Source organism: Ornithorhynchus anatinus, chromosome X1 (genome assembly GCF_004115215.2).
Source record: "Ornithorhynchus anatinus isolate Pmale09 chromosome X1, mOrnAna1.pri.v4, whole genome shotgun sequence".
Classification (NCBI taxonomy): Eukaryota; Metazoa; Chordata; class Mammalia; order Monotremata; family Ornithorhynchidae; genus Ornithorhynchus; species Ornithorhynchus anatinus.
The window spans coordinates 120,518,842-120,544,796 of record NC_041749.1 but is presented as its reverse complement, the minus strand read 5'-3'; the positions used below and the strand labels follow the sequence as shown (position 1 = coordinate 120,544,796).

Genomic DNA, 25,955 nt, shown 5'->3' with positions numbered 1-25,955 from the left:
TCATTTTGCTTTTCCATATTGACCGAAGAACCACCTAAGATGTTCTGTGAGATGGACGGCCCCAGCAGGAATCCAGAAAAAATAGATGGCTTATGTGCGGGGGAAAGACCGCAGAGTCAGAAGGGCCTGGGTTCTAGATCCGCCCTTTCCTCTCCACCCAAACTGCTACTTTGCTGGTACAGTCTCTCATTCATTCATTCATTGATTCATTCATTCATTCAATAGTATTTATTGAGCACTTACTATGTGCAGAGCACTGTACTAAGCGCTTGGAATGTACAATTCGGTGACAGATAGAGACAATCCCTGCCCACTGATGGCCTTACAGTCTAATCAGGGGAGACAGACCAAAACAATAGCAATAAATAGAATCAAGGGGATGTACATCTCATTAACAAAATGAACAGGGTAATAAAATACTGCATCAGCCTCCTTTCTGATCTCCAATCCTCCTGTCTCTCCTGCTTCAGTCTATACTACACTCCGCTCCGCTATACTCCACTCAGTACAGTGCTCTGCACACAGTAAGGGTTTGAAAAATACGATTGAATGAATGAATGAATAATCCCAGCTCCTCCACTTGTCAGCTGAGTGATCTTGGGCAAGTCACTTCACTTCTCTGAGCCTCATTTACCTCATCTGTAAAGTGGGGATTAGGACTGTGAGCCCCATGTAGGACAGGGACTGTGCCCAACGTTAGCTTGTATCTACCCCGTTTAGTACAGTGCCAGGCACATAATAAGCGCTTAGCAAATACCATAAACAACAACATCCAAAGCCTTAGTGATTGAACTGAGGGTGAAAGTAGGAATACAGGAACACTACCCAACTCCTGAAGTACCAAATTTCTCTTCTCTTGCTTAATGCTCTTCCTTAAAGAGCAGCTGATGATGGGTGTATGAACAGTGACAAAAGGAAAGGGGAATTGCAATCATTCTCTTGGGCGGTCTCTGGCCGAAGATTGTGGCTGTATCAAAGAATCTCAGTGAGGCTTCAGACAAGGGGGCACAAAGGGCATGATCTTTACAGAATGTCAAATAAAATAGGAGCTCAGGGAACAGTATCAAGACCTAAACGGAGAGACTGTCGACCTTACAAAATAATTTTACACCATCAGTGGAGCTGGGCTCTGGCCACTACCAAAGTTTAAATGATTATTCCAGAAAATATGGTTGGCTATGTCCAAGTGATATATCTCCAATCTATTTATTTATCTGTTTATATATTTATGCATATTAATGTCTGTCTCTCCCTCTTGACTATGAGCTCATTGTGGGTAGAGAATGTGTCTGTTCATTGTTATTATTGTACTCTCCCAAGTGCTTAGCACAGTGCTTTTTATACAGTAAGCACTCAATAAATATGAATGAATGAATGAATGAATGAATGAAAGTCAGTGAGTCAGACTGATCACAGTCCCTTTTACCAGTGAGGTCAACCTGGGATGCTTACTAGACCCAAATTTGTTCAGCTTATTTTATCCATTGATCACTCAGAAGTATCTATTGAATTGTTACTCTGTATGAAGCACTATACTACACACTCAGATGAGTAAAATAGAATTAGTAGACATGATCCCTGCCCTCAAGAATACTATATTAAGCGCTTGGGAGAGTTCAGTAGTGTTATATGTCATGATCCCTTTCCCCAAAGAGTTTAGGGAAGCAGTGGGGCTTAGTGGAAAGAGTACAGGTTTGGAAGTCAGAGGTTGTGGGTTCTAATCCCGGCTCTGCCACTTAATCAGCTGTGTGACTTTGGGCAAGACACTTGACTTCCCTGGGCCTCAGTTACCTCATCTGTAAAATGGAGATTAAGACTATGAGCCCCACTTGGGACAACCTGATTACCTTGTATCTACCCCAGTGCTTAGAACAGTGCTTGGCACAGAGTAAGCATTTAACAAATGCCATCATCATTATTCTTATTATTAATAAAATGAAAGATGCAGCAAGTAAGCTGGAAGCTGGTGGTCAGAGACCATTCAAATCAACTAGGTAACTCATTCATCATAACAAAACCCTTGAGCTACCCATACAGAAGCTCTTATATACTTATGACTGTCTTCTATGATCACACATACAAAACCAGGCAGATGACCAAGAAGCATTTCGGAGAATTAGCAAGTCACTCTGGACTGAAGGCAAGAGTCTGTGACAGCCTTTCCTTTGGCACACCTTCACACGGAGCTCAGCCCGCAACACAGCTGAATTCAGTCACTCGATTCTGCTACGTAGGCAGCATGCTGTCCCCAGTTCCAAGAATAGAAAAGGAGGCAGAAAACCAAATCAAGAAAACCAGTGTCGTCTTTGGAATTGTAAGCTCCTTGAGGGCAAGGATCCTGCCATTTAACTCTTATTATACACTTTCAAGCATTCAGTACGGTGCTTTGCACAGTGTAGGTGATGAATAAATATGATGTATTGATCAATTGGAGATGGGCAGACAGAAAAGGAGTCCAACATGGAATCAGGATTCAGATTAAACTCAAAGTCTATCAAACATGAGTCATGTCCAAGCTCTTTTCTGGCTGTGGGACCTGGACCCACTAAATATATACCACCTCTGGCTTTCAGAGCAGTTCCACCTAGTGAGTGCTTAACAAATACTATTAGTACTGTTATTATTATGACCTCTAATTTCTATACTTAATATGACGTGGAAAATCAGGATCACAAACAATGAGGCCATCGAACATAGTCAGTCCACCAACACTGAAGCAGTCCTTGCCACTTTTAATTTTCACCAAGTAAGGGGCATACACCACAGCAGGAGAGCCACATGGCTAGTCTTTAGAAGACATAATAATAATAATAATGTTGGTATTTGTTAAGCGCTTACTATGTGCCGAGCACTGTTCTAAGCGCTGGGGTAGACATAGGGGAATCAGGTTGTCCCACGTGGGGCTCACAGTCTTAATCCCCATTTTACAGATGAGGGAACTGAGGCACAGAGAAGTTAAGTGACTTGCCCACAGTCACACAGCCGACAAGTGGCAGAGCTGGGATTCGAACTCATGAGTCCTGACTCCAAAGCCCGTGCTCTTTCCACTGAGCCACGCTGCTTCTCAAGACATGAGACATGTATCTGATATGCAGCTGTCAGAAATGAGGTGACTGCGTTGGAGCAGAGGGCTGGGGAGATTGTCACACCAAGGGGAAGAATCCAAAATGGCACCAGACACTTAGGGTAGCAAATGTAAGAGTCCGGCTAGGGCAATCTTTGCTTTCATTCAATAGTATTTATTGAGCGCTTACTATGTGCAGAGCACTGTACTAAGCGCTTGGGATGAACAAGTCGGCAACAGATAGAGACAGTCCCTGCCGTTTGACGGGCTTACAGTCTAATCGGGGGAGATGGACAGACAAGAACAATGGCACTAAACAGCGTCAAGGGGAAGAACATCTCGTAAAAACCATGGCAACTAAATAGAATCAAGGCGATGTACAATTCATTAACAAAATAAATAGGGTAACGAAAATATATACAGTTGAGCGGACGAGTACAGTGCTGTGGGGATGGGAAGGGAGAGGTGGAGGAGCAGAGGGAAAAGGGGAAATGAGGCTTTAGCTGTGGAGAGGTAAAGGGGGGATGGCAGAGGGAGTAGAGGGGGAAGAGGAGTTCAGTCTGGGAAGGCCTCTTGGAGGAGGTGATTTTTAAGTAAGGTTTTGAAGAGGGAAAGAGAATCAGTTTGGCGGAGGTGAGGAGGGAGGGCGTTCCAGGACCGTGGGAGGACGTGACCCAGGGGTCGACGGCGGGATAGGCGAGACCGAGGGACGGCGAGGAGGTGGGCGGCAGAGGAGCGGAGCGTGCGGGGTGGGCGGTAGAAAGAGAGAAGGGAGGAGAGGTAGGAAGGGGCAAGGTGATGGAGAGCCTTGAAGCCTAGAGTGAGGAGTTTTTGTTTGGAGCGGAGGTCGATAGGCAACCACTGGAGTTGTTTAAGAAGGGGAGTGACATGCCCAGATCGTTTCTGCAGGAAGATGAGCCGGGCAGCGGAGTGAAGAATAGACCGGAGCGGGGCGAGAGAGGAGGAAGGGAGGTCAGAGAGAAGGCTGACACAGTAGTCTAGCCGGGATATAACGAGAGCCCGTAATAGTAAGGTAGCCGTTTGGGTGGAGAGGAAAGGGCGGATCTTGGCGATATTGTAGAGGTGAAACCGGCAGGTCTTGGTAACGGATAGGATGTGTGGGGTGAACGAGAGGGACGAGTCAAGGATGACACCGAGATTGCGGGCCTGCGGGACGGGAAGGATGGTCGTGCCATCCACGGTGATGGAGAAGTCTGGGAGCGGACCGGGCTTGGGAGGGAAGATGAGGAGCTCAGTCTTGCTCATGTTGAGTTTTAGGTGGCGGGCTGACATCCAGGTGGAGACGTCCCGGAGGCAGGAGGAGATGCGAGCCTGAAGGGAGGGGGAGAGGACAGGGGCGGAGATGTAGATCTGCGTGTCATCTGCGTAGAGATGGTAGTCAAAGCCGTGAGAGCGGATGAGTTCACCGAGGGAGTGAGTGTAAATGGAGAACAGAAGAGGGCCAAGAACTGACCCTTGAGGAACTCCAACAGTTAAAGGATGGGAGGGGGAGGAGGCTCCAGCGTAGGAGACCGAGAATGATCGGCCAGAGAGGTAAGAGGAGAACCAGGAGAGGACAGAGTCCGTGAAGCCAAGGTGAGATAAGGTATGGAGGAGGAGGGGATGGTCGACAGTGTCAAAGGCAGCAGAGAGGTCAAGGAGGATCAGAATGGAGTAGGAGCCATTGGATTTGGCAAGAAGGAGGTCATGGGTGACCTTAGAGAGAGCAGTCTCGGTAGAGTGGAGGGGACGGAAGCCAGATTGGAGGGGGTCTAGGAGAGAATGGGAGTTAAGGAATTCTAGGCATCGATTGTAGACGACTCGTTCTAAGATTTTGGAAAGGAAGGGTAGTAGGGAGATAGGACGATAACTGGAGGGGGAAGTGGGGTCAAGAGCGGGTTTTTTTAGGATGGGGGAGACGTGGGCATGTTTGAAGGCAGAGGGGAAGGAGCCCTTGGAGATTGAGTGGTTAAAAATAGAAGTTAAGGAAGGGAGGAGGGCAGGGGCGATGGTTTTAAGAAGATGAGAGGGAATGGGGTCCGAGGCGCAGGTGGAGGGGGTGGCACTTGCGAGGAGGGAGGAGATCTCCTCTGAGGATACTGCAGGGAAGGATGGGAAAGTAGGGGAGGGGGTTGTTGGGGGGGAGGGGAGAGGCGGAGGGGTGACTTTGGGGAGCTCAGACCTGATCGTGTTGATTTTCGTGAGGAAATAGGTGGCCAGATCATTAGGGGTGAGAGATGGGGGAGGGGGAGGAACAGGGGGCCTAAGGAGAGAGTTAAAGGTCCGGAACAATCGGCGGGGGTGACGGGCATGGGTGTCGATGAGGGAGGAGAAGAAGCTTTGCCCGGCGGAGGAGAGGGCAGAGTTAAGGCAGGAAAGGATAAATTTGAAGTGTGTGAGGTCGGCTTGGTGCTTGGACTTTCGCCAGCAGCGCTCAGCAGCTCGAGCATAGGAGCGTAGGAGGCGGACGGAGGAGGTGATCCAGGGCTGTGGGTTAGTGGAGCGAGAGCGGCGGAGGGAAAGGGGGACGAGAGAGTCGAGATGAGTAGAGAGGGTGGAGTTGAGAGCGGAGACCTGATCGTCGAGAGTGGGAAGAGAGGACAGGGCGGCAAGGTGAGGAGAGATGCTATTGGAAAGACGGATGGGATCGAGAGAGCGGAGGTCTCTGTGGGGCCGTAGCGAAGATTTGCAGGGGGAGGGAGTGTGAGAGATGAGGCAGGTGAGAAGGTTATGGTCAGAGAGAGGGATTTCAGAGTTGGTGAGTGAGGAGATAGTGCAGCGGTAGGAGATGACGAGATCGAGGGTGTGACCGAGTCGGTGAGTGGGCGCGGTATGGTGGAGGAGGAGGTCGGCAGAGTCGAGGAGGGATAGCAGGCGGGCGGCAGAGGAGTCGTCGGGTACATCCGTATGGATGTTGAAGTCTCCGAGGATCAGAGTGGGCAGAGAGAAGGAGAGGAGGAAGGTGAGAAAGGGGTCAAGGTGGTTGAAGAAGTCGGAGGTGGGACCGGGAGGGCGGTAGATGACGGCGACAAGTAACTGGAGTGGGTGGTAGAGGCGAATGATATGGGCTTCGAAGGAGGGGAAGGAGAGGGAGGGGGGAGGAGAGATAGTGCGGAAGCGGCATCGGGGCGAGAGGAGGAAGCCGACGCCTCCTCCCTTACCGGTGAGTCTGGGGGAGTGGGAGAAGGAGAGGCCTCCGCTGGAGAGAGCGGCGGCGGAGACCGTGTCTTCGGGAGAGAGCCACGTTTCCGAAAGGGCGAGGAGGAGGAGAGAGCGGGAGAGGAAAAGGTCATGGATGAAAGGTAGCTTGCCTGTAATAGAGCGGGGGTTCCAGAGGCCACACTTGAAAGTAGCTGTGGGTGCAAGGGGAGGAGGGGGGAAGGGCGGGGGGAGGGGAGGGTTTGGATGGGAAGGAGGTGGCGGGGCCCTGGACGAGGAGAGGGGGATGAGGGGTGGCGGTGGGACAAGAGGACTGGGATGGGGCATGGGTGGGGAAGAGAGAAGGGGGGAGGGGGTGAAGAGGGGGTTTGGTGGGGGGAAGAGTAGGGGGAGGGGGAAGAGGGGTAGCGCTGGTAAAGTGGGGTTCTAGGGCGGGAGAGAGGAGGGGGGGAGGAGACAGAGGAGAGAGCGGGAAAGAGCTGAGCGAGAGAGGGGAAGGGGAAGGGGAAGGGGAGGATAGGAAGGGGCGGGAGCGGGGAGGGGGGGAGGAGGGACATGGCGAGGCCAGAGAGGTGGGTGGCAGCACTGACAACAATAAACAGTAATAAACGAAATCGGTAATATAGCAACATGATACAATATGATACAATACAGTGGTGCTAATATAGCAACATGATACAGTATGATACAATATAGTCGTGTTAATAAAAGGGGTGATGACCAGGGTCGGGGGTAGACTCGATTAAGGGGCGACCTGATCAAATTCAAAATCTGACAACAATAAACAATACATTGGTCTTATCAGCAGCAATTACATACTAATATAAAAATCTCACAATGAGAACTCTTCTTTGTATCAAAATGATCCCCTCTTTTTTTTATTTGTACATTACATATATGTGTGTTTGCAAGCAGCCTCAAAAACAGAGACAGGACCCGTATGTGAAAAGTCATTCCACCGCTGCATTAAACCAGCAGCTTTAAAGCACTCAATCAGCTCTCCCCCCCACCTTACCTTACCAATTTCCGACTACAACCCGGCCCGCACCTTTTGCTCCTCTATTACCAATCTACTTTCTGTACCACCATCCCATCTATCCTGCCGCTAACCCCTTAGCCATGTCTTCCTTCTAGTCTCGAACTCTCTCCCCTTTCATATCTGACAGACCATTATTCTCACCACCTTCAATGCCCTCTTAAAATCACACCTTCTCCAAGAGGCTTTTCCTGACTAAACCCTCATTTCTCCTACACACCATTCCTTCTGCATCTTCTAGACTGTGAGCCTATTGTAGGGTAGGGATTGTCTCTATTTGTTGCTGAATTGTACTTTCCAAGTGCTTAGTACAGTGTTGTGCACACAGTAAGCACTCAGTAAATACAATTGAATGAATGAATTACCTATGCATTTAGTTCTGTACCCCATAAGCACTTGATATTCACCCCATCCTCAGCCCCACAGCTTTTATGTCCATATCCTTATACTCTGTCATTTCCCGTACTTGTAATTGATTTTAATATCAGTCTCCCCCTCTAGACTGTAAACTCCTTTTGGGCAGGGATTGTGTTTACCACCTCTGTTGTTTTGTTCTCTCCCAAGAGCTTACTTAGTACAGTGCTCTGCATCCAGTAAATACCAAATAAATACCATTGATTGTTTGATTGATTGACTACTCAAGTTTTAAATATTTTTAGGTCGTTCACCCTGGTTAGGGTGTAAGCTCCTTGTCGGTAGGAAATGTGACACTTCGTTATTCTGTACTTTCCAAATTCCCAGTGCAGTGCACCACACGAAGTCTATGCTTAATAAATGCTGCTGCTATTACTACTAGTGCAGTTATTACTACTACCATTAGTAAATGACTGCTACTACAACTACTGGTAGAGAAGCAGCGTGGCTCAGTGGAAAGAGCACAGGCTTGGGAATCAGAGGTCATGGGTTGTAATCCCGGCTCTGCCCCTTGTCTGCTGTGTGACCTTGGGCAAATCCCTTAACTTCTCTATTCCCTCATCTGTAAAATGGGGATTAAGACTGTCAGCCCCACGTGGGACAGCCTGATTACCTGGCATCTACCCTGTAAGCCCGTCAAACGGCAGGGACCGTCTCTATCTGTTGCCCACTTGTTCATTCCAAGCGTTTAGTACAGTGCTCTGCACATAGAAAGCGCTCAATAAATACTATTGAATTGAATGAATCTACCCCAGTGCTTAGATCAGTGCTTGACACATAGTAGATGCTTAACAAATACCATCATTTGTTTTTTGATGGATAGGATCTCTACCATCATTAACATCATCATTGATAATAAAGGACAGATATCTGCATCTCAAAACACACATATGTATATATGCATATTTGGATAAGCGTCATTTAGCTAATAAATATAAAGAGGCCATAAGGATTTCCATTCTTGTATGTTCCTAGATTTTTAAAAAAAGTCGGTAGGGGAAGGGAGTGGGCTTTTTTCTGCACCCTGTCACAATGCTAAAAAGCTCCACATTCTAATGTCATTTTTTCCTTTATAATACTGTATTTTCATCAGATCGTGTCTTGCAATTAGCAGGGCATGTGTAGATACTGTATTGTCTGCCAGGCCTGCGGATTTGAAAACGATGCTATTAATGGTGTCATTTCACCTGTGGTGGAGTGTGGGCTCAGAGAATAAAAACATCTATAGAAAACACAGCTCACATTTCTCCCATTTTCCAATTGAGTTAAAAAGATACAATCTAACCTTTAAATCAGTATTGCATTTGCCACTCTCAAAGAATACATAAGGTTAGGCAAAGATTTGTTCTCTTTGAAAAGGTATTTTAATTCAATTTTCTGTGTCATTGTGAAAGCATTGTCATTGCGGATAACAATGATTATAATGGTTTGTTTAATTGCTTTAATACATTAGCCGATTAATTTCCATTTAGTGTTGAGCAAACTCAGAAACTGTTTCTAAAAGAAAAGAGGCAATGAAGCCTTTTAGCTTAAAACTCTGGAACTGCAGGTCCTCTTTTAATCGCGTTAAGCAAATTCACCTGGAGAACTTGCATTTGAGATGAGACTATTTATAATAACTCTAATAGAGTTAATTGGAAAATAAATATGGATGATAGAGAAACAGAACCCCGAGGACCTCACTGCATTTTCAAATGTTCAAACAAGAAATTCTGGGGAAACGGGTGCCATACCTTTCATTCATTCATTCAATAGTATTTATTGAGCGCTTACTATGTGCGGAGCACTGTACTAAGCGCTTGGGATGAACAAGTCGGCAACAGATAGAGACAGTCCCTGCCGTTTGACGGGCTTACAGTCTAATCGGGGGAGACGGACAGACAAGAACAATGGCACTAAACAGCGTCAAGGGGAAGAACATCTCGTAAAAACAATGGCAACTAAATAGAATCAAGGCGATGTACAATTCATTAACAAAATAAATAGGGTAACGAAAATATATACAGTTGAGCGGACGAGTACAGTGCTGTGGGGATGGGAAGGGAGAGGTGGAGGAGCAGAGGGAAAAGGGGAAAATGAGGCTTTAGCTGCGGAGAGGTAAAGGGGGGATGGCAGAGGGAGTAGAGGGGGAAGAGGAGCTCAGTCTGGGAACGCCTCTTGGAGGAGGTGATTTTTAAGTAAGGTTTTGAAGAGGGAAAGAGAATCAGTTTGGCGGAGGTGAGGAGGGAGGGCGTTCCAGGACCGTGGGAGGACGTGACCCAGGGGTCGACGGCGGGATAGGCGAGACCGAGGGACGGCGAGGAGGTGGGCGGCGGAGGAGCGGAGCGTGCGGGGTGGGCGGTAGAAAGAGAGAAGGGAGGAGAGGTAGGAAGGGGCAAGGTGATGGAGAGCCTCGAAGCCTAGAGTGAGGAGTTTTTGTTTGGAGCGGAGGTCGATAGGCAACCACTGGAGTTGTTTAAGAAGGGGAGTGACATGCCCAGATCGTTTCTGCAGGAAGATGAGCCGGGCAGCGGAGTGAAGAATAGACCGGAGCGGGGCGAGAGAGGAGGAAGGGAGGTCAGAGAGAAGGCTGACACAGTAGTCTAGCCGGGATATAACGAGAGCCCGTAATAGTAAGGTAGCCGTTTGGGTGGAGAGGAAAGGGCGGATCTTGGCGATATTGTAGAGGTGAAACCGGCAGGTCTTGGTAACGGATAGGATGTGTGGGGTGAACGAGAGGGACGAGTCAAGGATGACACCGAGATTGCGGGCCTGCGGGACGGGAAGGATGGTCGTGCCATCCACGGTGATGGAGAAGTCTGGGAGCGGACCGGGCTTGGGAGGGAAGATGAGGAGCTCAGTCTTGCTAATGTTGAGTTTTAGGATACCTCAGAAGAAAGAATCAGAAACTCAGTTCCCTTGACTAACCAGATGAAAAGAGATCTCAGGAGCCTAAGGACAGAAATACTCCTTCAATTTTCAGTGAATGATTTTTACTGTAGAAAATCAGAAAGGAACTAGATGCAGAAACAGGAATCAGAAAATGAATATGAAAAAGTTGGACACCATGATCTTTTTTTTTTAAAAGTATGATCCAGAAATAGTGAGTTACGGCAGGACTTACAGTCTGTGCTGCATCCCACATTGAACAAAGATGGGAGAACATGATAAAAGTGATAGTGATAAAAATAGTATTTTTATGCTTCCAAATAGCCACAAAATTTCCCCAAGTTTCTTCTGGTGTAGAAATAGGGAATCTTGCCATTCTTTTATTTGATCTGTCAAAACCAGATGTAAGCTTGGCCGACTGCATTACAAATCAATTGTATTAAGTGAGTGCTTACTGTGTGCAGGGCACTGTACTAAGTGCTTGGGAGAGTACGATATAACAGAGTTAGTAGGCACTTCCCTTCCCAAAATGATCTCACAGTCTAGAGCGGGAGGAAGACAATATAAATAAATTAAATTATGGATATGTACATAAGTGCTATGGGGCTGAGGGAGGGGTGAGGATTTAGTTGGGGACAGCCTCTTGGAGGAGATGTGTTTTTAATAAGGCTTTGAGATTAGGGACAGTGAGCATCTATTGTATAGGGGGAGGGAGGGAGACCCAAGCCAGAAGCAGGACTGTAAGCTCATTGTGGGCAGGGAATGTGTCTTTTTGTTGTTGTATTGAACTCTCCCAAGCACTTAGTACAGTGCTCTGCACACAGTAAGTGCTCAATAAATACATTTGACCAGCTGACTGACTGATTGACTAGGGTGAGGGGTCAGTGGTGAGATGAAGGAGATTAGGGTACAGTGAGTAGGTTAACATTAGAAGAGTGGAGATTGTTGGCTGGGTTGTAGTAGGAAATCAGGGAGTTAAGATAGTAACAATAATAATTACCATACTTGTTAAGTGCTTATTGTGTGCCAAGCACTGTTCTAAGAGAATAAATGCAGACCCAGAACTGAGCCTTGAGTGACTCTCCCAGTTAGGGGGTGGGAGGCAGAGGAGGATTCTGCAAAAGAGACTGAGAATGAGCAACCAGAGAGATAGGAGGAGAACCAGGAGAGGACAGTGTCAGTGAGCCAAGGCTAGGTAATGTTTCCAGGAGAAGGGTATTGTCAACAGATTTCAAACTGACTAAAATTTGACTCACATCCACGATTATCTGTATCAAGCACCTATTGCTGTATTGGGCACTGACTTTAGATCATCATTCCTTCACTTCCTCCTTTGTCAAAAAATGAGAAATGGGAAAAATGGAATCAACTTTTGCCAGCCAAGAAGCCTAGTATTTTTTGGTGATAGGCATCAGAGAAAGCCGGAGTATTGTTGGTGCAAAAGTTACAAGATGGGTCAAGGCATCTTGAGGAAGAATAAGGATATAATAGAAAGCAACAGAGATATCTTAGATTGAAATGGAGTTTGGGCCAGGGTGCCAGAGGACCGTTTTAGTAATAATTATGGTAATTAAGCTCTTACTATGTGCCAAGCCCCCTCTCAGGGTCGCACCTGCAGAGTTTCCAGTACTCCACCAGTCTCGACTACAGGAGGGAGAGTCAAACAGAGGCCTCCCCATTCCATTCCTAGCTTGGGCAGTGGCTAGCAAGTGGAAAGCAATCTATTACAAGTCAAAATTCACCTGTGCTGGGCAGCGGCGGTATGGGAGAGAGTTGAGGGTGGAGACTCAGGTTTAAAGCGCGGAAGAAGGCAATGGTAAACCACTTCCATATTTTTACTGAGAAAACTCTATGGATCCACTACCAGAACGATTGCAGAAGGAGGCGGGGCATTCTGGGAGAGATGTGTCCATGGCATCGCTATGGGTCAGACCCGACTCCACAGCATAAGACAACAAGAGCAATGTGCCAAGTTCTGTTCTAAGCACTGGGGTAGATACAGTTTAATCAGCAGGACAGAGTCCCTGTCCCTCAAGGGGCTCACACTCTTAAACTCCATTTTACAGAGGAGGTAATTGAAGCCCAGAGAAGAGCCAGATTTAGAACCCAGGTCTTTCTGACTCCCAGGCCCGTGCTCTATCCACTAAGCCTTGCTGCTTCTCTTTTTGTTTTTATGGTATTTGTTAAGAACTTACTACATGTCAAACACTGTTCTAAGGTCTGGGGTAGACACAAGTTGATAAGGTTGGACACAGTCCTTGTAGGAGGGAGAACAGGAGAACTGAGGCACAGAGAAGTTAAGTGACTTGCCCAAGGTTGCACAGCAAGCAATTGGTAGAGACAAGATTAGAACCCAGGTCCTCTGACTCCCAGGCCCATGCTCTTTCCATCAGGACATGCTTCTTCTCTGCCACTTGTTTGCTGCGTGACCTTGGGCTGGTCACATAACTTTGCTATGCCTCAGTTTCCTAATCTGTAAAATGAGGATTAAGACTGTGAGCCCCATGTCGGACATGGACTGTGTCCAACCTGATTATCTTGTATCTGCCCTAGTGCGTAGTATAGTAAATGCAGAACAAATACCATAAAAATGGAAAATATAAATAAACATACAAATATATACCATTCAGTTCATGTTCCCCACTCAAGAACCTCCAGGGGTTGCCCATCCACCTCCATTCGAAAAAAATCCCCTTACCATGCACTTTAAAGCACTCGATCAGTTTGCCCCCTCCTATTTTACCTTACTGATTTCCTACTACAATCCATTCCACAAACTTCATTTCTCTAATGCCAACCGTCTCACTGCACCTCGATCTTGATTATATAATAATGATGGTATTTGTTAAGCACTTACTATGTGCAAAGCACTGTTCTAAGCACTGAGGGGGGCTACAAGGTGATCAGGTTGTCCCACGCGGGGCTCACAGTCTTAATCTCCATTTTACAGATGAGGTAACTGAGGCACAGAGAAGTTAAGTGACTTGCCCAAAGTCACACAGCTGACAAGCAGCAGAGCTGGGATTAGAACCCACGACCTCTAACTCCCAAACCCTTGCTCTTTCCACTGAGGCACGCTGTTTCTTTATATATCACAATTATATCACAGCTGACCCCTTGCCCACATCCTCCCTGTGGTTTCGAACACCTTTCTCAACATATGACAGACCACCCATCTCCCAACCTTCAAAGCCTTATTAAAATTACATCTCCTTCAAGAGGCCTTCCTTGACTTAAGCCCTCATTTCCCCTTCTTTCTCTCCCTTCTGGGTCACCTTTGCGTTCAGATCTGTACCCTTTTAATGTTTCATACTAATCCTATCCTCAGCCTCATAGCACTTATGTTACAAATCGGTAATTTAATGTCTGTCTTCCCTTCTAGATTGTAAGTGAGCAGGGAACATGTCTATCAACTCTGTCATTCTGTACTCTCCCAAAGCATTTAATACAGTGCTGTGTACACAGTATGTACTTAATAAATACTATTGATCGATATATACATAAACACTGAGGATAGGAATGAAATAGATAAGGGCTAAGGGTGGCTTTTGAGTTGATGAGATTGGGCTGTTGGGAATAATCAAGGAACCCTTCCTGGAGGATTTGTTTTTCAGGAAGGCTTTGAAGATGGAGAGAGGTAGACTTGCCAGATTTGCAGGGATAGGGATTCATTCAATAGTATTTATTGAGTCCTTACTATGTGCAGAGCACTGTACTAAGCGCTTGGAATGTATAATTCGAAAACAGATAGAGACAATCCCTGTGACGGGCTCACAGTTTAAACGGGGGAGACAGACAGCAAAGCAAAAGAGAACGAAACAAAAACAAGACAACATCATCAAGAGAATAGAATCAAGGAGATATACACTTCATTAACAAAATAAATAGGGTTATAAATAAAATATACAAATGAGCACAGTACTGAGTGGAGGGGAAAGGGGAAGAGCAGAGGGTGGGGGGGAGGGGAAGGGAGCGGGAGCACGGGGAAGGGGGGACTTTGTCTGGGAAGGCCTCCTGGAGGTGGTGAGCAGGAGAACAGAGGAGTCAGAGGTAGGAAAGACAATGGTGACGTGCAGTTAGAAGGTTAGTGTGGATGCATACAAATGGAAAGCTGGGAAGTATAAGGTGAAGAGAACAGATATGCTAGATGGGGAGAGCTAGTGAAAAAGGTTGGCAGCTTGGAAGAAGTATACAAACTGGGCATGCCCAGTGGTCTTAGTGTGTCAGGTAACAAAAGGAATTGAACACTGAAGTGTCCGTCAAGTGTTTAAAAGAAAAAGCCTCAAAAGGATTAGAGCTTAAATTTCCAACATTACACTGCTATATCGGTAAGTCCTCCAGTGTTCTTTTTGGCTGCAGTATGGATTATGGAAATTTCACACCATTTCTAAAGACAGTTCTGGAGTAGAATGATAGTTTCTGGTGGAAGGGGTCTTATCTGATGGAAAGCAAAGTATTTGATCAAGCAATCAATTGTATTTATTGAGCACTTACTCGGTGTGGAAATTGTACTAAGCACTTGCAACAGTACAACACAACAATATAACAGACCTATTTCCTACCCACAGTGAGTTTATAGTCTAGAGGGGGAGACACACATTAATGTAAATAAATCAATTATGGATATGTACATAAGTGCGGTGGGGCAGGAGGGTGGTGAATTAAAGGAGCAAGTCAGGCAGACACAGAAAGGAGAAAAGAAAAAGAGGGCTTAATCAGGGAAGGCCTCTTGGAAGAGATGTGCTTTTAATAAGGCTTTGAAGGTGGGGAGAGTAATTATCAGATATGAAGAGGGAAGGCGTTCCAGGCCAGAGGCAGGAAGCAGGGGAGAGGTCAGCGAGATGGACGAGATAGAGGTACAGTGAGTAGGTTAGCATTAGAGAAGCCCAGTGGGTGGGCTGGCTTCTAGAATGGAGAGTAGCGAGGTGAGGTAGGAGGGGGCAAGGTGACTGAGTGCTTTAAAGCCAATGGTAAGGAGTTTCTCTTTGATGTGGAGGTGGATGGACAACCACTCGAGCTTCTTGAGGAGTGGGGAAACATAGCCTGAATCTTTTTATAGAAAAATGTTTTAGGCAGCAGAGTGAAGTATGTACTGGAGTAAGGAGAGACAGGAGTCAGGGAGGTTAGCGAGGAGGCCTATGCAGTAATCAAGGCAGGATAGGATATGTTTGCATTAGCATGGTAGCAGTTTGGATGGAGTGGAAATCATGGAGTTTTGCAATGTTGTGAAGGTTAAACTGACAAGATTTAGTGATAGATCTAATATGTGGTTTGAATAAAAGATAATGCCAAAGTTACGGGATTGATGGTGGTGCTGTCTACAGTGATGGGAAAGTCACAGGGAGGACAGAGTTTGGGTGGAAAGATAATTGAGTTCTGTTTTGGACATGTTATGTTTGAGGTGACAGAAGGACAGCCAAGTAGTAACAATAATAATAATGGTATTTGTGAATCACTTACTCTGTGCAGGGACTGTACTAAGCACTGCGATTGGATATAAGTAAATTAGGATGGACATAGTCCCTGACCCACATGGAGCTCACATTCTCAATCTCAACTTTACAGATGAGGTAACTGAGGCCCAGAGAATTGAAGTGACTTGCCCAAGGTCTCACAACCAACAAGTGGTGGATTTGGGATTAGAACCCATGACCATCTGACTCACAGACCAGTGCTCTATCCATTATGCCATGCTGCTTCTCACAGTAGAGATGTCTCGAAGGCAGGAGAAAATGTGAGACTGCAGAGAGCGATAGAGATCAGGGTTAGAGATGTAGATTTGGGAATCATCCAATAGAGGTGGTAGTTGAAGCCATGGGAGTGAATGAGTTCTCCAGGGGAGTGGGTGTAGAGGGAGAATAGAAGGGGAACCAGAACTGAACCTTGAGGGACCCCCACAGTTAGAGAGTGGGAAGCAGAGGAGGAGTCCATGTAAGAGACTGAGAATGAATGGCCAGAGAGATCAGCGGAGAACCAGGAGAGGACAGTGTCTGAGAAGCCAAGGTGGGATGTTTCCAGGAGAAGGCAGTGGTTGATAATTTCGAAGGCAGCTAAGAGGTCGAGGAGGATGAGGATGGAGTAGAAACCATTAGATTTGGCAAGAAGGAGATCATTTTTGACCTTTGAGAAGGTGGTTTCTGTGGAAACAAGGGGACAGAAGCCAGATCGGAGAGAGTCACAGAGAGGAACCTGAGACAGCGGGTGTAGACTACTCGCTCAAGGAGTTTAGAGAAGAATGGTAAGAGGGAGATGAGGAAATACTTGAAGGGAGCTGTGGGCTCGAGAGGTTTTTTTTTAGGATACAGGAGACATGGGCATGTTTGAAAGCAATGGGGAAGTCATTGGAGAGCGAACAGTTGAAATTACAGATGAAATTAAAGCATCTATACATAGAGCATCTTGTTGGAACTGAACAGCAGGGTATCGTGAAAGTCATCATCCTTTTGGAGGATGATGTCAACATTCCAGGGCATGGTACTTAATGGACAAGGACATGTTACTGAAGCATCTTGGGAGAGTGAGCAGCATCACAGCTATTTCTGCTTCAGATATGATGGGTCCAGGCTCAGTGATGCCTTCTCCACTGAAGTTGGTTTCCAACATTTACCCAAGCCCTGAAAAGGCCATAGTGATCTTTGTTTTGTGTCTTTGTGTTGTCCTAGTGTTTTGTTTCAGCTCTTCTGCTGGGTCTGTCATTTTTTATTTTTCAATTGTGAGGCCCCAGAAGGACAGGAACTGAGTCTAATTCCCACCCATGTTTTCTTTCCCAGCACTTAGTACAGTGCTTAATAACTACTATTACTACTTTAAGAAGAACTCTGCCACAGGTAGTGTATTTTCCCAAGAGCTTAGGTATGGTGCACAGCATATCGAAAGGCACTCAAATACCACTGATGATGATAACACATATAAATTATAAGCCAAACTAGGTAGCATCAACCCACCCTCCACACTCACATCATATGTGAATGAAGCATATTTAATTACTTATTCAGCTCTTACCCCTTTTGCCCTTTTTCTTCCTCCTACTTCCACTATATGTAAATAATTTCTGCCTGCCTGCCTCGCTCCATTAGACTGTAAGTCCTTAGTGGATCGCTCTTTACTGAGAAGCAGGTGTTCAGTAAAAACAATTGATTGACTGACTTGCTAGCCCCACTCGCTAAGGTCAAGGATTAATCCAGATGTTTTCAAGCCACATGTTTAAGACAGAAAGAAAGAACAAAGTGAAGCAGCCAGAACTGTGGAGGCTGGGTAGATTTGTGCTGAAATGACTTCTTTTCCCCTGGCATCATTGCAAGCCTATTAAGGAAAATGGCTTTTTATTACCATCTTTTGGCCCAGCTTTCTAAAAAAGAAGACATTTTGTGTGGCATCTGATGGCTTTTCTGCCGGCCCACCCTGACTTTTCAACCAGAGGAATGCAATTTCCTGACATTCAATTTTATTTATTGCTTCTTGAAATGACTTTACTAAATAACATTCGAGAGTCAAATGTTGCCCGCATCCTCTCGCATTCTCAGAACATTTTGTAATATGTGTGGCATATGCTAACCCGAGTAGCATCTCCATAGCTCTAGAGCGCAAGGCTACATGATAGATTGATTGGGTCCAAGATCAGTTTATTAACCTTTCCATAATGGAGTAGGTTTTGGGGGAGTTTGTTTCCTTTCTGAGTCGGGTAGTAATGCAGAGTTGTTAACTAGAAAAATAACTCAAAGTGCTTTCCCATGGCATGACACTATTATCTTCCAACAACAGTTACAACATTACACATCACCTCAGAAAATACATTAAAATGTAATACAACAGATGGTCTTCTGCTGTTCATTGGTTTTCAGTTTGGGGCTAATATGGTTTTTCATTCTGATTACCAAGATCCACAACGCACTACTGGTGTTTACATTCAAGAGGTACATGGCTGGAAAAAATGGCTTTAGGGATAACGATACAGAAATCGATGGTGGGGGAAGATGTCAAGGTGGAGGAGGTTTCTCTGTACATTCATACATATGCTCAGGCTTTCTTATTAGCCGCTGGGGATTGAATAACACGATCCCTTTAATGTCGTAGGCTTGACACTAAGGTAGCAGGTGGCAGTTTGATCTGTTCATTCAGTAATGCTAATCATTTATCGTGAATTATGTATCTGTTTACTTACACTGACGTGACACATATATCTTGGCTCTGTGTCACCGTGAATATAAAACTCTCTGAGGAACCAATGAGAGACCTCAAATAAGAGAGTCTGAGGACATCCCTATCTCTGCAGTTAGGGCTTTCTGCGTGAAAACAAGAATAAGTATCCTTAATTACTATTCAGCTATTCTGAAGGACACTGACTAAGTGGATCTTGCAACTCACAGAGGAAGAAAGTTAATCACACAGTGACTATCATTTGTGTTGTTAAGTGCTAAGCTATGCAATTCACAGGAAAAAAAACATAAAGAGATTGCAGAGAAGAGTGATTTTTTTCAATCGGAATGTGGAGGAATACATCCCTAATTTCTAATGACAAAGATCCAATCTTGACCACATGAGTTCAGTGGCCACAGTCACCAATGTTATATATTTATTTGACACTTGGTCTGCATATCTGGTTTAGACACAATGGCAGTGGAACACAGTGTGGGGAAACTGATCCATCAATTAATCAATCCATGGTATTTATTGAGTGCTTACTCTGTGCAGAGCACTCTAGTAAGGACAATAAACCGAACAGGCAAGAGAAATATTCATTCAGTCGTATGTACTGAGGGCTTACTGTGTGCAAAGCACTGTACTAAGTGCTTGAGCAGTGTATTAAGTGTTGAGTACTGAACTAAGCACTTGAGCACTGTAAAGCGATGAAGACAAACCTAAACCAAAGTGGCGTAGCCAAAAGACAGCTGAGACAGTTGAAGAGAGTAACAAACAGAAGGAGAAAAGAGCATGCCACAGGGCACTGTGGGTAACAAATGCAAGATGGCAGCAAGGGACACTCTCAAGACAGGACACCTACACAAACACTCAGTTCTTCCTTAGTGTGCATTTGTCTGTGTGTGTATGGTATTTGTTAAGTGCTTACAATGTGTCAGACTCTGTACTAAGCACTGGAGCAGAAACAAGGCTGGACACAGTCCATGTCCTACATGGGGCTCACAGTCTTAATTCCCATTTTACCGATAAGGTAAATGAGGCACAGAGAAGTTAAGTAACTTGCCCAAGGTCATAAAGCAGAAAAGTGATGGAACCGAGATTTGAACTTACGTGTTTTGGAGAGACTGCTGTGAGGGAGTTAGGGAAAATTCTGTCAACACCAAATATGTAAGACACGATGCTATTTTGGAAGAAACAGTTGTGCTTGTGCATGAGGTGTGGGTATTATAATGCTAGGCTTCCTTACCACAGGGTTTATCATGAACATAATCCCTGAATTTTTGAAGAACCAAGGCAATAAGAGCTCAATAAGTAGAACTTAGGAGTAAAGGGCACCTATCACCTAGAAGACCACCCACTCTTTGTGGTTCTGGAGAGCATACAGAAATCTACCTTCCCAGCTTGAAAGATGTTATAGGAATGCTGGACCTGTAGAACCCAGATCAACCCTGACTGGAGCATGCGGTGGGGAAGTTGAGACTTCTGTCCTCTTAGCAGTAAGGATCTCCTTTCCTTTGGGTTATTGAATTGACTCTATTTTTCTTTTTCTATCCATCTGCCCCCTGAGCTCTAGATTGGGAGGTCCCGTGGGACAGAAACTGGCTTTGAATCAATATCCTTGTATTTCTCCCCAGGGTTCAATGTGCTGCTCAGTGCTTTTTAAGCACTTCGTAAATGCCATTACTGCTAGTAGTATGAATAGTACTACTCCTTCTATTAATATGCCCATTGATTGAAATATCAATAGAGGAGTTGCATTTCAGTTTTCAGTTAAAGAACTGTGGTATCTGTTAAGCACTTACTGTGTCCCAGTCACTGTACTAAGCACTGCGGTAGAAATGTGAAAATCGAGTCAGACACGGTTCCCCTTCCACATGGAGTTCACAGTCTACGTGAGAGGGAGAACAATTGTTGACTCCCCATTTTACAGATGAGGAAACTGAATCCCAGAGAAGTTGAGTGACTCTCTCAAGTTCACGCAACCAGCAAGTGGCCGAGCCGAGATGAAAACCCAGGTCTTCTGGCTTCTTATCAGAGTTGGAGTTGGAAACCTAGGCATCTTAGCAGTTGGAAAAAGGGTCGTAGTTTTTGAAGTTTCAAACTAGGGTTTTCTCATTTCAAAGCATGTATTTTTAAGAAAATAGTTGCTAAATTTAGGCAACTATTACTCTGTCAGTAAGAAAGAGGATCTAGGGACTTTCAGTCTGCTTATTCCTCTCTTCCAAAAGATACAGGGCCAGTTAATGGCAGGTTTATTGTGGGATGAGGAGAGAAAATCACTTTTGATGACCTGTAGCTTCCTGTTTCTATGGTTTTTTTTTCCTCTTCTGGGTAAAGGACACAGTCTATTAAAATCTATAATGCTTTCAAGCTGTAATTTCATTCCAGGCCACATAGATGACAGGAGACTGGGAGTTGCTGAGGTGTGGAATCTTGTTAAACTGAGTGCCAGGTAATAAAAAATGGAATTTGCAACTCTACTATAAAGAAGTTTCAGTTTTCCATCCCATTACTTTGTTTAATAGGTATCATCCCATTGGCTAGCTGGCTAGGGCTATAAAATCTAGCCTGACTTAGAAATGAAGAGGTCATTTGTGTCCCTGGCTTCTCACAGTCAGACCTTTCCTTTCCTTCAGGTAGTTCACGTGAGACACAGCCTTGCTTCTGGGCCATCTTGTGATCCCAAACTGTGTTTTCCCAATGCCCCCGGAGCCCCTTGCCGCCTTGTCTTTTATTCAAACAGCTCCTGTTCGATCCAACATCTCCCTTGGATGACTTCCAACAAGGGCCCCTTTGGGCTAGAATTCACCGTGGTCCTTTGCCCTTCCTTCCTTGCTGGGCAGAATCAAGGGGACTCAACTGTCATTGCCTCCAAACTCCTCTTTGAAATTCTCAAGGTGGAAGGGCAGTGGTCACTCAGTAGTTGAGGAAGCCTAAGGTCAATGGGGAAGCATGAACGGATTGCCCATCGAGCAACCGTTTCAAGCGGAGTAGACTTTGAAGCGCTGTATTATTCCCACTTATAAAAGGCGACCATTAATTGGAGATTTATGAGGGGACATGGCAGAGGGATAGGCTTTTTAAATCACCATGACTCCCATTGTTTCAGCCATTTAAACTACACAAGACAACGATCTGAATTTCTCAATTCAGCAGAAATGTGCCTTCCCTTCTTAGAGCGATGGCAAAACAGTCTGGTCTGGTCCACCTCGTATATTTAGCAAATTATGATTTTAATGAATTATCATCGAGTTTCTAATTATATCTTTATATTTAATGTTTGTCTTTCAGATGAAAGCCAAACATTTTGGGGGCAACCACAAAGGACATGAATAATTTCTTTAGAAGCTTATCTAATTAATTAAGCTGCTCAGAAATGTCTTTAAAATTTGAACTGCCGTCATTTCATTAATTTAGATAAAAGAAAACCTTTAGTGTTTAAATATGACACTTGTGCTGAGAATACTGATAAGTCACTGTATCTATTGTTTGTGTATTCATCCTGGGAAGATAAAAGGAAAAAAAAAATCCTGGCTAAAAGCGTTGGAGGCTAGTGATTTGCATGCCAACTTTTTCCATTTCTGCCAAGTGGTGGTTTTCAGAACCACTTATTATCCAGAATATCCACAGGATATTCATAGGAACATTGCCAGATGCTTACTGACGGGGATGGCGAGGGAGGAAGGATTTCTGGATTCTATTTACGCTCTATTTCCTAGAGTATTTTGGACAAGTTAGCTTCATCTCCCCATAGCTCTTTCCACGAAAATCTTTGAGAGATGATACTGAACAGTTTTACCCACCTGATTTGATTCATTTCTCTTTCATGAATGCCTTTAATAGACGGAATCTGGCTGATAAAATATTGTTGGCTGATTAATGTTTGGTACTTATAGGCAAGATTGTGAGCAGATATCTTACTAAGAAAAAAATAAGCAAACAAACAAAAAAAATGACATTCTAAAAAGGTAAGCATCAAGCCTCCTAGGAATTAGAATAGAAAGTATTAAGAAATATTGATTAAATTCAAGGAAAGAAAACAACATGATAAAATGCAGCAGTTTCTTTGCCAAAAGACACTCAATAAATGCTAGTCAATGATGATGATGTATTTTTAGAGGTCTGAGCTAGAGAGAGGGAAAGAAGAAAGAAGAAATAGCAAGTGGGAATCACTGAGGATTTGGTTTAGTTTCATTTATTGCAGAAACTAATTGGTCTACATACTCTGAGCCAGAGAGGAGATTTAAAAGTGAATCCTTGCTCTGGAGGATGACAGAAAGGGAACAAACAGGAAAATTGCCACGACCAGAGAAAATGTACAGAGTAGTAAGTGGGTGTAATTAAGAATATCAGAGTTTGGTAAATCCTTAATGAGGTTTGAGAAAAAGAAACAAGTTTAAAACTGGAATCAGGAATCCAGAAATAGAAGTTGGCTGTGCTCAAGGAAAGCATGCTGTCTTTTGTGGGGACCAAACTGCTTCTTCATGGCTCCACAGTTCTGGGAGAAACAGTGTGGCTTAGTGAAACAGCCTCGGACTGGGATTTGGTAGATGTGGCTTCTAGACTATGAGCTTGTTGTGGGCAGGGATTGTCACTCTTTATTGTTATATTGTATTTTCCCAAGCACTTAGTACAGTGCTCTGCACACAGTAAGTGATCAATAAATGTGATCGAATAGAATGAATGAATGAGTTATCCTGGCTCTATCACTTTCCTGTTGGAAGTCCTTGAGCAAGTCACCTCATTTCTCTATGCCTCACTTTTCTCAACTGTAAAATGGGGATTCAATGCCTGAACTCCCTCCTACTTAAACTATGAGCCCTATGTGAGATGCGGATTGTATCCAAGTTGATTATTGTAGAGCTACTCCAGGATGTAGTATAATGCGTGGCAAGTAATGAAAGCTTAACAAATACCATCCTCGTCATCATCATCAGAGGAGGAGGAGGAGGACTTGGATTCTAATTCTGCTCCACCACCTGCCTGCTGTGTGATTGTGGTTAAGTCACTTCACTTCTCTGTGCCTCACTTTCCTCATCTGTAAAATGGGGATTCAATACCTGTTCAACTTCCTACCCTAGACTGTGAGCCTCTTGTGGGAAAAGGATTATGGCTGATGTGATTATCTTATCTCTACCTCAGCACTTAGTACAGTGCTTGGCATAGAGTAAGCACTTAGCAAACACCATAATTATTATTGTTTACCAGGAAAATGAGATTAGTGAATGAAAGCAAAACTGTAGGGCCAGGATTTTGACATAGGCCAGTACTCAAGTGACAGCTTGGAAACAGAAGGAATTTATGGGATTTGAAGGTGAAGAATTCAGCAGACAAAAGGAATAGGGGATTAGTAATGTGCTCTGCACACAATAAGCATTCAATTATCAATCAGTCAATTAATTAGTGGTATTTACTGAGTGCTTACTGTGTGCAGAGCACTTACTAAGTGCTTGGGAGAGTACAGTACAACAGAGTTGATAGACATATTCTCTACACACAACAAGTTTACAGTTTAGAGTGGTAGACAGACATGAATATAAATAAATTATGGCTATGTACAAAAATATAAATACAATGGGTTTATTGGGGAAAATGATACTATATTATTATTATAATAATTTTAAGTGCTTACTATGTGCCAAGCTCTGTACTAAGTTCTAGAGTAGATATACAATAAACAGCTTGGATACAATCCCTGTCTCACATAGGGCTCACAGTCTAAGTAGTAGGAAGAATAGGGATTGAATTCCCCTTTTACAGATGAGGAAACTGAGGCCCAGAGAAACGAAGTGACTTACCCGAGGTCACACAGCAGGCAAGTGGCAGAGGCGGGTTAGAACCCAGGTCCTCTGAACTCCCAGGCCCATGGGCTTTCCACTAAGTGAAACTACTTGGTGTCTGGTGATAGTTTAATAAATAGAGTAACTGTCATCAATCAATTGGTGGTATGCATAGAGGGCTTACTGTGTACAGAGCATTGTCCTAAACATTTGGGAGCATACAATGTAATAGCATTGACAAACACGATTATCACCCTCAAAGAGCTGACATCATAGAGAAGGCAAGTGTCCCCTGACTACTTGGAGCTTTCAGCCTAACAATAATAAAAATAATTGTAGTATTTGTTAAGCACTTACTATGTGCCAGGCAACATACTAAGCATTGAGGTGGATATAAGCAAATGGGTTGGACACAGTCCCTGTTCCACAAGGGGCTCACAGACTCAATCCCCATTTTACAGGTGAGGTAACTGATCCCCAGAGAAGTGAAATGACTTGCCCAAGGGCACACAGCAGACAGGTGGTGGAGCCAGTATTAGAACCCTTGACCTTTTGACTCCCAGGCCCGTGCTCTATCCACTACTCCATGTTGCTTCTCAAATGGGGTGATGCTTCTCTAATGAGGTGCCCTTCTTTCTGTCTTCCCTTATGGTTTCTCTGGCTCTATGCCTGGTAGAAGAATGGCAGTCCTCCAGTGGCTCATGGGTAGAGTCGGGAGTAGTTGAGGTTGGCCTTTGTTGTAAAAAAAAAAAAAATTGTGGCCAAGGCCCAGCAGTTGCAGCATCTCTGTTACAGTCTTTCCAACCTTCTAAACCTCAAATCACCTAAATCCATTTTTCCACAGTGCACTGAAGCAGAGTGTATCCCTGGGCTCAGCTAGTTTTTTGCTATAGAGACATGAACAGTCCTCAGAGGGGAGTTGTGGAAATGAGCCCTCCTTTCTTCCTCAGGTCCTTGAAGTTTGTAAAGGTTGAGATTTAATCAGTCACTATTCATTATTGACCACCTACTGGAAACTTAATAATGTTGGTATTTGTTAAGTGCTTACTATGTGCAGAGCACTGTTCTAAGCGCTGGGGTAGATACAGGATAATCAGGTTGTCCCACGTGAGGCTCACAGTTAATGCCCATTTTACAGATGAGGTAACTGAGGCACAGAGAAGTTAAGTGACTTGCCCACAGTCACACAGCTGACAAGTGGCAGAGCCGGGAGTCGAACTCATGACCTCTGACTCCGAAGCCCAGACTCTTTCCACTGAACCACGCTGCTTCCCCACATCTACTTAGAGATGTAGAACTGGAAGCTCACTGGAAGCTCACTGAGGACGACGACTGCCTACTCTACTGTACTCTCCCAAGGGCTTAGTACAGTGTTCTGCCGAATGTAGACTGTAAGCTCCTTGAGCACAGGGGGGAGGTCTACTAAGTACCCTCCTAAATGCTAAGTACAGTGCTCTATACTGTAGACAGTATGCACTCAGGAAATACCACTGAT

At 44.7% G+C, this 25,955-nt stretch overlaps 1 protein-coding gene and 1 non-coding gene across 3 annotated transcripts in view; both read left to right on the top strand.

Annotated features, from left to right (window-relative positions):
* The window catches only part of CDH8 (cadherin 8), a 368,100-nt gene that overhangs the window by 241,688 nt on the left and 100,457 nt on the right, over nt 1–25,955 (top strand). The gene's annotated exons all lie outside the window — the stretch shown is intronic.
* LOC114806722 lies at nt 12,136–12,273 on the top strand. The gene has a single exon (XR_003754784.1). It is a non-coding gene; the product is annotated as a small nucleolar RNA SNORA7 (small nucleolar RNA).